This window comes from Panthera onca, chromosome D4 (genome assembly GCF_046562875.1).
Source record: "Panthera onca isolate mPanOnc1 chromosome D4, mPanOnc1 haplotype 2, whole genome shotgun sequence".
Lineage (NCBI taxonomy): Eukaryota > Metazoa > Chordata > Mammalia > Carnivora > Felidae > Panthera > Panthera onca.
The window spans coordinates 27,890,106-27,904,363 of record NC_138351.1 but is presented as its reverse complement, the minus strand read 5'-3'; the positions used below and the strand labels follow the sequence as shown (position 1 = coordinate 27,904,363).

The following is a 14,258-nucleotide window of genomic DNA, read 5'->3' as shown; positions in this document are numbered from 1 at the left end:
CCATGCCAACAGCTTCCCATCAGAGCGTTCCTGAAGCTTTTTCCTTTCATCATCATAAAGCCTCCCCACTCACCTTCCTGCCTTTGAGTCTACAAATGCAAGTGATGGTGGCCAGCTCCCTTGCTAGAGTACGCTCTGAATAAGTGGCCTCAGTTTGTCCTCATTTGGATGGGTTTTATTTCCACAAATCCTTCCTCTCAACAGTAAGTTTATTCTCATTTTCTATTTTCTACCACACCAAGTAGTACTTTGCTCATAGAAGATACTCAGTAATTATTTTTAAGATCATAGTGAAATTAGTATAGCCTCCCATATTACAGATAAGAACATAATACACCTGGAGAGATTAATGTATTTGCTAAAAGTTGCATCAAAGGGCAAGAAAAAATCCCAATTTCTGGACTCCCAATCAAGTGCTTTTTTCACTGAAAGACTGACTTCCTGGTTCTAGTATCTCCCCAACCTGCTCCCTCCCCAGTTTGTGTTATGTCTTTGTCATGGCCCTGGGGTTGGAAGAGGGTACTTTTCTGTGCCTGGACTTTGGATTTGGCCAAGGGACTTGACTTTGGATGGTGAGATGTTAATGCTTCTGACTCAAGCAAGACTTGAGATGTGCTTTCATGGTTGGGCTTGCCCCCTTCCACCCCTAGCTGTCATTATGAGAAGAACAAGCCTCAGTTACCCACTGATCCAAGGAGGAGGAGAAATTCACGGAGCAGACTTGTAACCAACAGGGAGCTTGGGGCCCAGCCGAGATTAATCAGTCCTGGCTTCCTAGCTCATCTACAGATACATGAGCAAGAAAACAGTGAAGTTTGTGGTATCTTTCATACAGCAATAGCTGATTGGTTCAACTACTAACCATTTAAATAAAATGTGTGATTTAAAGAGGCAAGGTCAGGGGCACCTGGGTGGCTCAGTCAGTTAAGCATCTGACTTCAGTTCAGGTCATAACCTCACGGTCCATGGGTTCGAGCCCCGCGTCAGGCTCTGTGCTGACAGCTAAGAGCCTGGAGCCTCCTTCGGATTCTGTGTCTCCCACTCCCTCTCTGCCCCTCCCCAGCTCATGCTCGCTCTCTCTCTCTCTCTCTCTCTCTCTCTCTCAAAAAACTTAAATAAAAACGTTAAAAAAAATAAAGAGGCAAGATCAACAGTAGAAAGGTATTTATTAAAGGTACATATTTTTTTTTTAAAAGAAAATCTCAGTAGAACCATGTGTATTGGTTATCTATTCCTACAAATTACCACAAACTCAGTGGCTGAACAGAACAGACACTTATGGTCCCATATTTTCTGTGGGCCAGGAGTCCGAGCACTGCTTAGCCAGGTCTTCTGCCCAGAGTCTCCCAAGGCTGTGGCCAGTATGTTGGCCAGAGCTGGGTTCTCATCAGAGGCTAACCCAGAAAAGTATCTGCTTCCTCACGTACCTGGTTGCAGATAGTGTTTGATTCCTTTCAACTCTAGGATCCATTGGTTCCCTTGGCCAACGAGGGGAGAGAGACTACGGGTAAATCCGCTAGCAAGGTGGGAGTCTTGCTTAAATAATCACAGAGTGGCATCCCACCGTGTTTGCCATATTTTATTAGTTATGCCGAGGGGGGCGGGACTACACAAAGGCAGGGACACAGGGAAGGATGGCACGAGAAGAGGGGACAGCTATAGGGTCTGTCACCACAGTCTATCTTCTCTTCCCATGAAGCATGGCATCTGCCATCTCTGCATGTCTCCTGGTGGTCTCGGGACCGTGCAGCTAACCAGCTGGCCGGGAGAAGCTGAGGAAAGATGAAAGGAAAAGGTGACATTTTCTGGAAAATAAAAAGTTGAATGGAACCAAATCTGCCTTTCAATTTCCTTCTAGTCATTTTGTGGCATTAATGATAAAATTTGACCTAGGGGCACCAGGATGGCTAAGTCAGTTGAGCATCCAACTCCGACTCAGGTCATGATCTCACAGTTCATGAGTTCGAGCCCCACGTTGGGCTCGCTTGTCAGCCTGTCAGCACAGAGCCCGCTTCAGATCCTCTGTCCCCTTCTCTCTCTGCCCCTTCCCCACTTACACTCTCTTTCAAAAAATAAAAAAACTTGACCTAGTAATTCTACTTTTTGGTACTCATCTTTGGGAATGTCTAGCACATGTGCCTGAAGAGACATATACAGGGTTTGTCATCGGTCGTGTGAAACAACATGTGTGTTCAGCACTGGAGGAATGGCTGCGTGGATTGTGGCCCATCTCTACTTTGGAATAGTTTGTAACTAGTTTAAACAGAAAAGGTGGATTCAAAGTGTATTGTTAAGTGGAAAAGACAAGGTAGAGAATACCCAGGCTATATGACACAAAGCGCGGAATATTTTCTGCATAGAAAGTACAAGTGCATAGGGAAACATCTAGAAAGGGATACAGAGGCCTCAGAGTACTGTTTAGCTCAGAGTTTCTGAGCTGACTAGAATTATGTCAGGAGAGGGATCAAAGGGGAGTCTGGTCATCTATATTTTGATTTTCGCCCCTGGGAAATGTATTTACGTATTATTTTAGATTTACGTATGATATTATTATACATTAATATATAATTCTTTATATTATATAGGATACTGTATATTATATGTAATATGTTAATTTATATATTGTGTTAATATATGTGTTCACAAAATATTACATAAACATTATATGTATTACATAATTTACATATTACATTATAGCGAAGAAGTCAGAGGAGTAGAAGTCAGCAGTATAGCTGTATAAATCATGATGGTTTTAACCATGTACACAGATTCCTTGATACTTCTCCCTTGAAGAGAAGATCTGCCCTGGCCAGTAGTTTGACTACAACCTCACTAGGGACCTTGAACCAGAATGACTGGGACAAACTGCTCCCAGATCCATACCCCACAGAAAATGTGAGATGGTAAGTGTTGTTTTAAGCCTCCAAGTTCGGGGCTAACTTGTTACACAGCAACAGATAACTGATACACAGATTGGTGAGACTAACAGTGGCTTTTTACAACAAGGTAGCATTCATACACCACCTTGGAAGAGTACATGGAAGTGTTTTGAGCAAGAGGAATGTCTGTCTGTTAAGGGTGAAGTTAAAATAAAGTCCTTGTTTTTAATACGCTCAGTTGCCAACATGGAAAAATCCTGTCACACCAGGGAAAAAACACTGAAGACTTACCAAACCTTTGTTGCGTGATAGCGATCACCAAAAACCCAGCATCCATCTTGTCAACAAATGTTATTCCATTCCACCCATAGTAGAATTTTCCTTTTGCCTTCATAATGCATCCTTCCCAGAACTTCTCTCTGAATCACATCAACAGTTTGAAGGTTGCGCAATGACTGCCTATGAGAATAGCCCCCAAGTGGGTGGAGTTTGCACCCCGACCCATCAACATTGGTTACTATCATCGCTGGGCCTTTGGATTACTGGTGATTTCATCTTCTTCATGGTGGGTCCCATTTTCAAATTTTCTGCAATGAATGCATATTAATTTGGACAGCAAAAAAATATTAATGCTAATTCTCTTTTATTATTGATTTATTTTGAGAGAAAGAGAGCGAGGGAGAGAGAGCATGTGTGCTCACACAAGCACAAAAGGGGCAGAGAGAGAGACTGAGAGACAGAACCCCAAGCAGGCTCCACAGTGTCACTGCAGAGCCTGATGCAGTGCTTGAACTCATGAACCGCGAGATCGTGACATGAGCCAAAATGAAGAGTCAGCTGCTTACGCGACTGAGCCACCCAGGGGAGCCATGCGAAAGCTTTTTAAAAGTTACCACATATCAATTAACAACTACATGTTGTTTCTTTCAGCAGGCAGAATCCAAGCCCTCAGCTACCACCACTGTATATGTAGCTGTAACCCATGTGGCCCAAACATTTCTCCCAGGTGGCTGGATAAGCCCCGTGAAACCCTGTGACTAGTTCATATCCTAGAAGGAAAATAAGTAAAGGCTTCTTACCTAAAGGAAAAAAAAAATCTCCCTTTATTTATTTATTCATTTATTTTTAGAAAGAGAGCACACACACGAGAGAGAGAGAGAGAGAGAGAGAGAGAGAGAATGGGAGAGAGAGAGAGAAGCAGAGGGAGAGGGAGAGAGAATATTAAGCAGGTTCCACACTCAGTGCAGAGCCCAAGGCGGGGCTCAATCCCGCAACCCTGGAATCATGACCTGAGCCAATATCAAAAGTCGGAGGCTCAAGGAACTGAGCCACCCAGGCGCCACACCCCAAATCCCTTTATTTTAAAGGTCTTTCTGAGGCTGGTGTCTGGGTCACGTTTCTAAGGCTCAGACCTGAACATAAAAGGTGGGTTTGCCCCAAAGCCTCAGACCTCTAGCAGCTGGCCTGGTTCTGGCTCCTACCTGCCTCATAGAAGGAGGAGAACCTAGAGAACCAGTGGCCCTGAGCCTGGTCTTCAACTTTTATTTCCCGTCTTGCCTTGACTCGTGCATTCTAACATCCAGCTTGATCGAAAGCAAGGAACAGTTTGAGTCTTCTCTCGACCCTTATCGATTTTCTCTTTATCCCGTCCCCATCTCGAATCTTCTTGTCCCTTCCTACGGCCAACCTCATCACCTGAAGTCTACTCTTATTTGAGAAATCTCCTTACTGTCCTGGTGCCTCCTCTCCCCTCCTTCCAATCCACGCGGCTGGACTGAAATCCCCACGTTCCTCTCGTCACCTCCCATTCCAAGCTCTCCCGTGTGCTCCTGTTGCAACTACCTGAAGTGTGAGTCCTCATTACATTCAGCATCTCCAGACCCTACCCCTGTCCAACAGGTATCTCTTTCCAGACATATCTCCACAGCCACGCCAATCCCATCTAACCGGCATGTATGTAGTAAGTACTGCTATGCCCCAGGACCATACTTACGATTGGGAAATAGACAAAAAGAGCTTACAGCCTAGTAAAAGAGGCCATTAGTAATTACATAGAGGGGCTCAGAGTGTTTACAGAGGGTGGAGGAGAGGAGCCTCAAATAGCACCGTGGAGGGAAACCTCCCTCAGATTGAAAAAGGGGCAGGGGGATGGTCTTGGAAGGATTCCCAGAGGAGATGATGCTTGAGCTAAAACCAGGAGCCACGTGGAGGCTAAGTAGGTAAGAAGTGAACAGAGGGCTTTCCAGGCCTAGAGAACAGCACAGGCAAAGCCTCGGTGGCCTGAGCAAGTATCCAATGTAGGAGAAACCGACCAGATATGGTCCATGAGTGACGGAGCCAAAAGCAGAGCGGGGAGGATCTCACTCAGTGGGTACCAAATGGTACTAATTGACTGAGCCCAGGCTTTGAAGCAGGATAGCGCCCAGATCACAGACCAACCCATGTGGCATAAGACAATTCACTTCGCCTATCAGAGCCTCAGTTTCCCTAGGCCGAAAGTGAGATTTAAAATACCAACCATGTGGTGTTATTTTGAGGATCATAAAATAAAATGCATTTAAATCACCAGGCTGAGGGGCACCCGGGTGGCTCAGTCAGTTGAGCGTCCGACTTCGGCTCAGCTCATGATCTCACGGTCTGTGGGTTCGAGCCCCGTGTCGGGCTCTGGGATGACAGGCTCGGAGCCTGGAGCCTGCTTCAGATTCTGTGTCTCCCCCTCTCTCTGACCCTCCCCCGCTCATGTTCTGTCTCTCTCCCTCTCTGTCAAAAATAAATAGACATTTAAAAAAAAATTTTTTTAATAAAAAAAAATAATGAATCACCAAGCTGAGTGTCTGCCCCATTACGGAAGGTTGAAAAATCCATGCTTCCCTTCCCCTTTTATTACTTAATAAGAACCATAGCAAACAACTACGTAGCATTTACTCTGCACCAGGCACTTTACAATTCATGGAAAATAAATGCCTCAAGAGTATGCATGAAGCGCTTAGTGGGTCTACTGAGAGCTTCTCTCTACCACGATGGAGCGAACAGAGCTGAGAGGTACAACGGCCAGAAAGAAAGGGGTCACCTTTTATTCAGGTTAGCAGGAAACTAACTACACATCGGTGAAGAAGAAAGACGTTAGAGTCGCAGAGCACTAGATGCGACTTGGAACAAAGGCCTTCAGACGGTGTGGGGACCAGAGCTCTGTAGTCTCTGCCATCAGGATACCCGGGGTCCACTTCTAGCATCAGCCCTCCGCAGGCTGGTCCCTTATCACACTCCCTCCTTCACCACATCATCATCGAAGGCAAAGCCTTTCCCGAATGAGCGGCTGCCTTCCCTGCTCACATCGCTCTTCATTTGCAACGAATGGGCACAATTGTCTGGTCTTGTGGTGCATTCCGTCCTTCCTTCATTTGGTTGATATTTCCTGGAGGCTGAAAGCGTAACAGAAATCAAAACACATACAGCCCCTCCCCTCTGGGAGCTCACAATGCTGAGAAGCCAGTTGAGGGAGCAAGGCACTAGTCATCACAAAAGTAAGTGTTTACATGTATTTTTTTTTTTTTTTTAATGTGCCGTGCTAGAGAGTTAGGCTGCTTGGCGGTGTTCAGCAGGGTTTCTGACCCAGTGAACCAAAGGGTCTTGGAGGACCAGTATAATTGCCCCCAACTATTTTACAAGCAAGCTCCTGTAGGCCTGACCCCATCATATTTGTCCTCGCTTCCCCTGCCACCCCGGCCAGTGGCACATAGTAGCCGCTCAATAAATGTCAGCTGCAATAAAGGAGTTCCCGGACCAGTTCAGATCAAAGCCCGACTCCCACCAGAGTTAATAAAAAGCTCTGGTTACAGGTTTCTGAGGACACAACCTGGGATGTTTGCTTTCCTTCATTTCCAAGGAAGGCACTCTCGAGTTCCCAACATTTAAGAGAAGGCTCAGGAGAGAAAGTTTGTATAGTTAATGATCCAGCCCGGGATGGTTTATCTCAAAGCCGAGGGGGTGGGGGGTGGCTGGCTGCCTCGGGGCTGTCAGCAGGGAACTGGATGTGAAGAGGTGGGAGATTACAGGAGCTTTGGAGACAAAGGAACATAAATCAAAAAGAATTAAAAGAAAACAAGATCCTTGAGCCTCCGCCTGTTAATGTTCTTTTAAAAGTATTTTTGCTAGCGAGGGTGGGGGAGGGTAAACAAAGTTTAAATGAAGGAAAATAAGCCCGAAAGTGAATGGCTAAAGGCCACGTAGAGCCCAGGTCTGTCCCCTCCTCTGTCTTTTTACTTTTCTCAGTCTTAATGTTAATGGCCCGAAATGATTAACTAACAATTGGAAAAAAGATATCACAGACATGAACTGTTTCCTCCCTCTCTTCCTCACTCTTGTTTCAATTCCTGTTTGGTTCAGACACTCTGAGCTACAGATCTTCCTTCATGAAGAAATGGTTTGGGCTCTACTTAATAAGTCAACACCAGAATGCAAGGCGGGGTTGAGCAGGTGGAAGAGGATGGCTTTATTCTAAAAGCATAAACGTCGACCCGAATTAGATTTAAATAGTAACACTGCACCAAAGCCGTGCAAGTCCCACGCCCTCCATAAATAGGGCAGCCAGCCTGAACCACTTACCAGAGCTTCGAACAGAAACCATCCTACTCCAGGACGTCCTCAGGCTTCTGGTCTTTTCTAAGACGATACATTACCAGAACTTTAGACAAGAACATTAATTCCCACCCCTGATACCTCCACGGGTAGCCCACTCTCCTACAGAGGAAACCACTTCTTCGAGAATTAGGGTTGCCATAGAAAATTCAGGACGTCTAGTTAAATGTGAATGTCAAATAAGCAACAAATAATTTTTCAGTATGAGTGTGGCCAAAATATCACATGTTTGGATGTCCTACTTTTACTTGCTAAATCTGGCAAACCTTGCAATTCTCCAGCTCAACAGATCCTAAACATATAGGGTTGCCAGATAAGCTATAGGTTGGTCAGTTAATTTGAATTTTAGATAAATAACTAATCATTTTTTAGTGTAAGTGTATCTCATGCTGCAATATTTGGGATATATATATTGTTAGAAAGAAGGAAAGAAAGAGAGAAAGAAAGAGAGAAAGAAAGAAAGAAAGGGAGAAAGGGAGGAAGGAAGAGAGAAGAAGGGAAGGAGGAAGGAAGGAAGGAAGGGCGGAAGGGAGGAAGGAAGGGAGGGAGGAAGGAAGGAAAAGGGAAGGAGGAAGAAAGAAAGGGAGGAAGGGAGGGAGGGAGGGAGGAAGGGAGGGAGGGAGGGAGGGAGGGAGGGAGGGAAGAAGGAAGGAAGGGAGGGAGGGAGGAAGGAAGGAAGAGGGAAGGAAGGAAGAAGGGGAAGGAGGAAGGAAGGAAGGAAGGGAGGGAGGGAGGGAGGAAGGAAGAGGGAAGGAGGAAGGAAGGAAGGAAGGAAGGAAGGAAGGAAGGAAGGAAGGAGGGAGGGAAGGAAGGAAGGAAGAAGGAAGGAAAGAAGGAAGGAAGGGAGGGAGAGAGGAAGGGAGGGAGCGGGGAGGGAGGAACAGACTCCAAATAATGGAGTCTCTCATGCTCATTAATTTATTCTTTTAATATGTGTATACACTCTGAAGGCATCAGGGCTAAAGCCAGTACAGGGATCATGTGTAGCTTTTGTGAGAACACCATGATAAATATGAAGATTGCACCATACTACCACAGGGCCCCCGTGCACTTGCGCGCACACACACACACACACACACACACACACGTGTGTGTGTGTGTGTGTGTGTCTGTAGCAGACTGGAGAGACACAGCATTCTTATGATAAAGGCAACTACAATAACACCTGAGTCATTGTTGCTGTGTTTAGGCAGAAAAGTCCCAAGAACACATATAAATAAATATAAATCATAAATGAGAAAGGACATCTTTTCTGAGGAAATGGAGGAGCAAAGGGGGTGGTTAAAGCTCCCAAGTAAGCTGAGGGTAAAGGAAGAAGCACGTGAAGGGGTAGGAGACGAGCTTCCTGCATGTATCAACTGGACGCTGGTGGAAGAGACACTCAGTTCAAAGTCAGTAAGGAGCCGAGCATTCGTCCGGGTGCTTCTGTGACTGTTCGCTTGCCTGCCTTGGCAGTTTTACTCTTGATTACTGGGTTTCTACCATGCTTTGTTTCACATTCTGTGAGTGTGTATGGCTAACATGTATCTTTTCTCTTTAATCTACTCTACAGCATAAAATCCATAGGGAAACAGCAGCAAGGATTCAAATATTACTGTTTGAATTAAAGATTCAAAAATTATTATACTCTTAACTCTGTTAAAAACTGGGAGACATTATCGTGAAGAGCGATCAAATATTTCCAATCTTGCTTAAGAAGTCTTTCGGAAGGATAACAATGATCTTTCAATGATCATGTCAAAAAAAAGTAAAAAGAAGCAGGTGAAATTAATGTTAATAAAAGATCTTACTGAAGGGGCACCTGGGTGGCTCAGTCGGTTGAGCGTCTGACTTCGGCTCAGGGCATGATCTCACAGTTCGTGGTTCGAGCCCTGCGTCGGGCTCTGTGGTGACAGCTCAGAGCCTGGAACCTGCTTTGGATTCTGTGTCTCCCTCTCTCTCTGCCCCTTCCCCGCTCATGCTCTGTCTCTCTCTCTCTCTCAGTAATAAATAAACATTAAAAAAAAAGATTTTACTGAAGCCCAGTATCTCCAAAATACTATCATTTCAACATGCAATTAAAATTATGAATGCAATACTTTATATCTTTTCTTAAACCGACGCTTCAAAATCTGGCACATCTCAACTTAGATGCTAACTTTTACCAGAAATACTTTATCTATATTTAGATTTTATAAAATTTGCATTTGAAAATGGAGATTCACGTACCCAACTGGTTCTGAACATACTTAAGAGCTTCCCAATAACTGAGTTAACTCTTTAAGTTTAAACTTACATAGAATTAAAAAGCCAGCCTTCCGTTGCCCCAACCACATTTCAAGTGATCAATACCTACAAATGCAGATCGAAGATAAAGACACAAATTTCCAGCCCCCGGTTTTCAGCCTCTAAGTAACATCATCGATTTCTACTGCTAGTGCCCTATTTCTTGCTCTTTTAATATCCTGATTGTCACTCAACCTGCAGTCCCATCTTCTGGAAGATAAAGCCTAGAAAGAAAAGGGGTTGACCTCCAACTTATTCCAAAGAACAAAGCAAATTCATCCCCTGAGCTCTACTGATATTTTCTTTTGTTTTCACTTTTTTTTAATGTTTATTTATTTTTGAGAGAGAGAGAGAGAGAGAGAGAGAGGTGGGGAGGGGCAGAGAGAGAGGGAGATGCAGAATCCGAAGCACGCTCCAGGCCCTGAGCTGTCAGCACAGTGCTCGAGGAGGGGATCTAACCCAGGAGCCATGAGATCATGAACTGGGCCGAAGTCAGATGCTCAACCAACTGAGCCACTCAGTTGCCCCTTTACTGATATTTTCTTAATGGTTACATTCAGTTCTGTAACCGCTATAGAAGTAATTTCATCGGCACGGAACTTGGAGTGGTTTCTGCCTATTCCTTCTTGGTATGCAGAGAGCATTGTGCATGGTAAGTATTCAACAAAAGCATGCTGAATGCGCAAATAAGTGACCATTCAGAAGACATGCTCCAGTTAATTGTGTTCATGGAAAAACCGAAGGAGATCATTTAAGAAAAGAATCCTCTGCCCTATTCTTTGGGTAATGTCTTTAACCAAGACCCTTTCATCCAGTGATACCTGAAGATAGCAACAGAAAGAGGGAGGAGGAGTGCCAAGAGGAAGCTGTCATCAGATATCTCTGCTCAGACGAATGGCCAGAATTCTCCTGCCCTGGCCCACCCCTCATTTGATGGTGGCACAGACTGGTACAGCAGGGACACAGACCAAAGTGCTATTACCGGACTTCAGGTCTTGGGGGGAGGAGGGATGAAATAAAGTCGAGTATCGATCCCAGCAGAGACAGTTCAGACATGGAAGGGCCAGCCCACGCCAGAAACCCCAGCACAGCCCTTTGGGATTTGCTGAGAGAGTCCCTCAACAAGGTTCGGAAGCACTTACAAATAAATACATAGGAAAAAGAGTGGATTGTGCACACTCACTTCAACAAGAAAGAGATGAGGAAAACTCCCTTTTGAAAAAAACATGCAAACCACTTAAGAATTGGATGAAGAACTCTCAGATGAGATCTGCTTTGAGAAGGTCACGTGCCAAGAGAAAAGAAGATGTATGAGTAGAGCTCACCTCCAGGAGTGAGGTCAGCGGAGCAGAAGCCCAAAACAAGGTTAGGACTGAGGGAAACAAGTGCTCACAATTTTTAAAAGGGGTATTTGTTAGTTTCCTATTGACAGTATAACCAATTGCCATAAACCTCATGGCTTAAAATAGCACAAATTTATTATCTGAAAGTTCTGAGGGTCAGAACTCCAAAACCAGTCTGATTGGGCTAAAAGCAAGGTGTCGGCAGACCTGAATTCCTTCTGGAGGTTCTAGGGGATATTCCATTTTCTTGTCTTTTCTGGTTTCTAGAAGCATCCTGCATTCCTTGGATTCTGGCCCAACATGGCCCCACCTTCAGCTTGCATGGTTGTATCTCTTTCTCTCTTTCTGATCATCTTGTCTCCCTCTTATAAGAACACTTGTGATGGATGGCATTGGGCCCACCCAGATAAGCCAAAATAATCTCCCCATCTCAGGATCCTTGATTTAATCACATCTGCAAAGTCCTCTTTATCAAGGTTTCAAGGATTTGTGCATGGACGTCTTTGGGGACCGTTACTCAGCCTAGCACAGATATACTTGACTGTCCTACAGGAAAATGAATATTTCTTGGAGGCAATGATGTGATGCTCAGCAGTGACAAAGGGGAAGTGAGCCTTCTTGATTCCTTCATGACTTCCAACTTCTCTGACAAGAAGACTGATCCCTTCCCCAACCCCTATAAGCTAATACACCCAGTTTCCCCCAAGTCTCCGTGGTTCATTGTGCTGTCCTCTGTTAGAGCATTCAATCACTCAACGAATAGTTATTGAACATCTACTATGTTGGAGCAATATTCTAATCATCCAGGATAGCAAATCTAATCACCCAGTGAGCAAAACAAATGAAAGTTCTTATCCTCAAAAAATGATCACACTAGTAGGGGAAGACACACAATTAAAAAAAATAAAAAAGAAAGAAGGAAGGAAATTATACGGTGTATTTGAAAATGATTAAGTGCTATTTAAAAAGTGAGGCAGGAGAGAGTGCCTGGGTGGCTCAGTCCGTTAAACATGTTAAGCACCTGACTTCCGCTCAGGTCATGATCTCATGGTTTGTTCCAGTTTCAAATCAGGTGAGCAGGAACCCCTCTTGGGTGAGCTCCACTTCTCTCTCTCTCTCTCCCTCTATCACTTGTGACCCCTCTGGCGCTCAAAAAAAAAAAAAAAAAAAATGGTGCGGGGCGAGGGGGTGGGGGGGAGAGGAGTGGGGAGTGCAGGTAGTTAACCTGCTAGGTGCTAACTCAGTGTTTAGGAAAGGCTTCGCTGAGAATAGGGCATCTGCCCAATCTGCTTGAAGGGTGAAGGAGGGAGCCACACCCTTTCTTAGATCCCCGAAGAACAGAAACCGCAAATAAGGCAAAAGCCCCGCAGGGGGAACAGCTTGAGGGGCTGAAGCAGATGGGGACTAGCCTGACTGCAGGAGAATCAGCAAGGGGACAGGTGCAGGAGCTGAGAACAGATGCTCATGGGAGGGCCAGCCGAGGAAGGCCTTGTCACATCGGATTGTCCAGGACCATGAGCTCCAGAGAGCAGGGATACTGTCTCATTCTCTTTGGTGTCCCTGGCACCTCGCACAGTGTGAGCATGCGTAGTTAACGCTTGCGACACGGGGCATGCTTCTCTCCTTGCAACTTCACTGCAGGCTTCTTCCCTCCTGCACGAAGGACAGGGGCCTGGCATGTCTGTCACTAGATGGCACGGACCCGACGCCTGTGGCCAAGAAGTAGGAGTTGCAGGTGCAAGGCCAGAATCCTGTGCGCTCTGCCTCTGCGCTCTGCCTATCTGCTCCGCGGCTACCTCGCTGCCCTTCGCTCCCTGCCCCGTCAATGCCATCCCACCTGTGCCAAAGCCCCCGGCGGCGGCGAGGCCTTTTTCCTTTCATCGCCTGCTGGGAGCACCAGCTCCGCGGAAAGCTGGAGAGACCGGAAGAATTGGGGTGGGGAAGGAGGTGCGAGACCCGCCCCGCCGGCGCGGTCTGGGGTGGGGATGGGGGGGGGGGGGGAGAGGGGACGGGAGTCGGGAGCGCAGTGCCCAGCGCGGGGGCGGGGGACAAAGGGTTAAGCGATCGGCATTACTGTCTGCGTGCGGCTGGGCTCCGAGGGCCTCGCGTTGCGCCTGGGTGGTCCGGTACAGTCGCGGGCAGCAACCTATTAGTGGTATCTCGCCGTGATTTATGCAGCTGTCAAGCTGCCTTCACCGCGACAAGTGAACTGCGGCCCCGCGCCGCGCTCCTTCCGAGACCATCAGTAAATGGGGCCAAAGAGAAAGGAAAACAGACCAAGGTGCCACCCCTCAGCCTCCGAGTCCTCTAATGACGAGTCCCCTCTATAGAAAAACATCCAGCTGCCCCCAGGAGAGCGACTCACAGAGCCCCACTGTCTGGGGCGCCAGGGCGGCAGGGGGCCGGGGGGGGGGGCGGGGCGGGGCGCAGGCGGGCTTGGCAGGGAGCCACCCGCCACCAGCGGAGCGGGGGCAAGCCAGCCCGCCAGGCATGGCGCGGACACGGCCAGGGGGCGACGGTGACAGTGCCAGGGGTGGACGTCGTCCTGCGGCCAGGGGAGCGTGGTCAAGCCAACATGCCACCCACGAGGTCTGGCACCCGCTCCACCCCGCCACCCCTCCTTTTACCCTCCAGCACAGGCGACGCTGGCCTGAGAGGGCTACACAGGGGACACGCGTCCCCTCGGCCTCAGCAATCCCCACACCTTCCACCTGCGCAGGTGACCCTGGGTCCGTCCATGGCCATCAGACACCAGCGCCTACCCCCCCCCCCCACTTGCCCACACCCACACCCGTGCACACACCCCTGCCACACACACCCGTACCCTACACACCTGCTATCCAAGAGGGCCACGGCCCCCCAGGAGAGGGCTATCTGTTTTATTCAGTACTTGATTGACAGTGAAGTAGCCAAGGGCCTGTACAAAGCTTTAGAGGCCTGGGGAAGTGTGCGTCTGTGTGTCTGCGCGTGCGTGTGCGTGCGCGTGTGCGTGAGAGAGCGCGCGCGCGCGCCAACAACCACGGGACTGCCCTTGTTAATAACGTCAGGGACATTAATAGGCCTCTTTTCTCCCTGCTGCCAAGTGGCGTGCGGTGCATTGTGTTTGTGGTACCGCAGTGGAGGGCAGGTGTTC

At 47.2% G+C, this 14,258-nt stretch overlaps 1 long non-coding RNA gene across 1 annotated transcript; it reads right to left on the bottom strand.

Annotated features, from left to right (window-relative positions):
* Window positions 1-1,187: 1,187 nt before the first annotated feature.
* Window positions 1,188-14,058, bottom strand: LOC132663547 (uncharacterized). Its single transcript, XR_009603116.3, has 3 exons — window positions 13,959-14,058; window positions 5,950-6,301; window positions 1,188-1,772 (listed from the first exon to the last, which is right to left on the bottom strand). It is a non-coding gene; the product is annotated as an uncharacterized LOC132663547 (long non-coding RNA).
* Window positions 14,059-14,258: the final 200 nt, after the last annotated feature.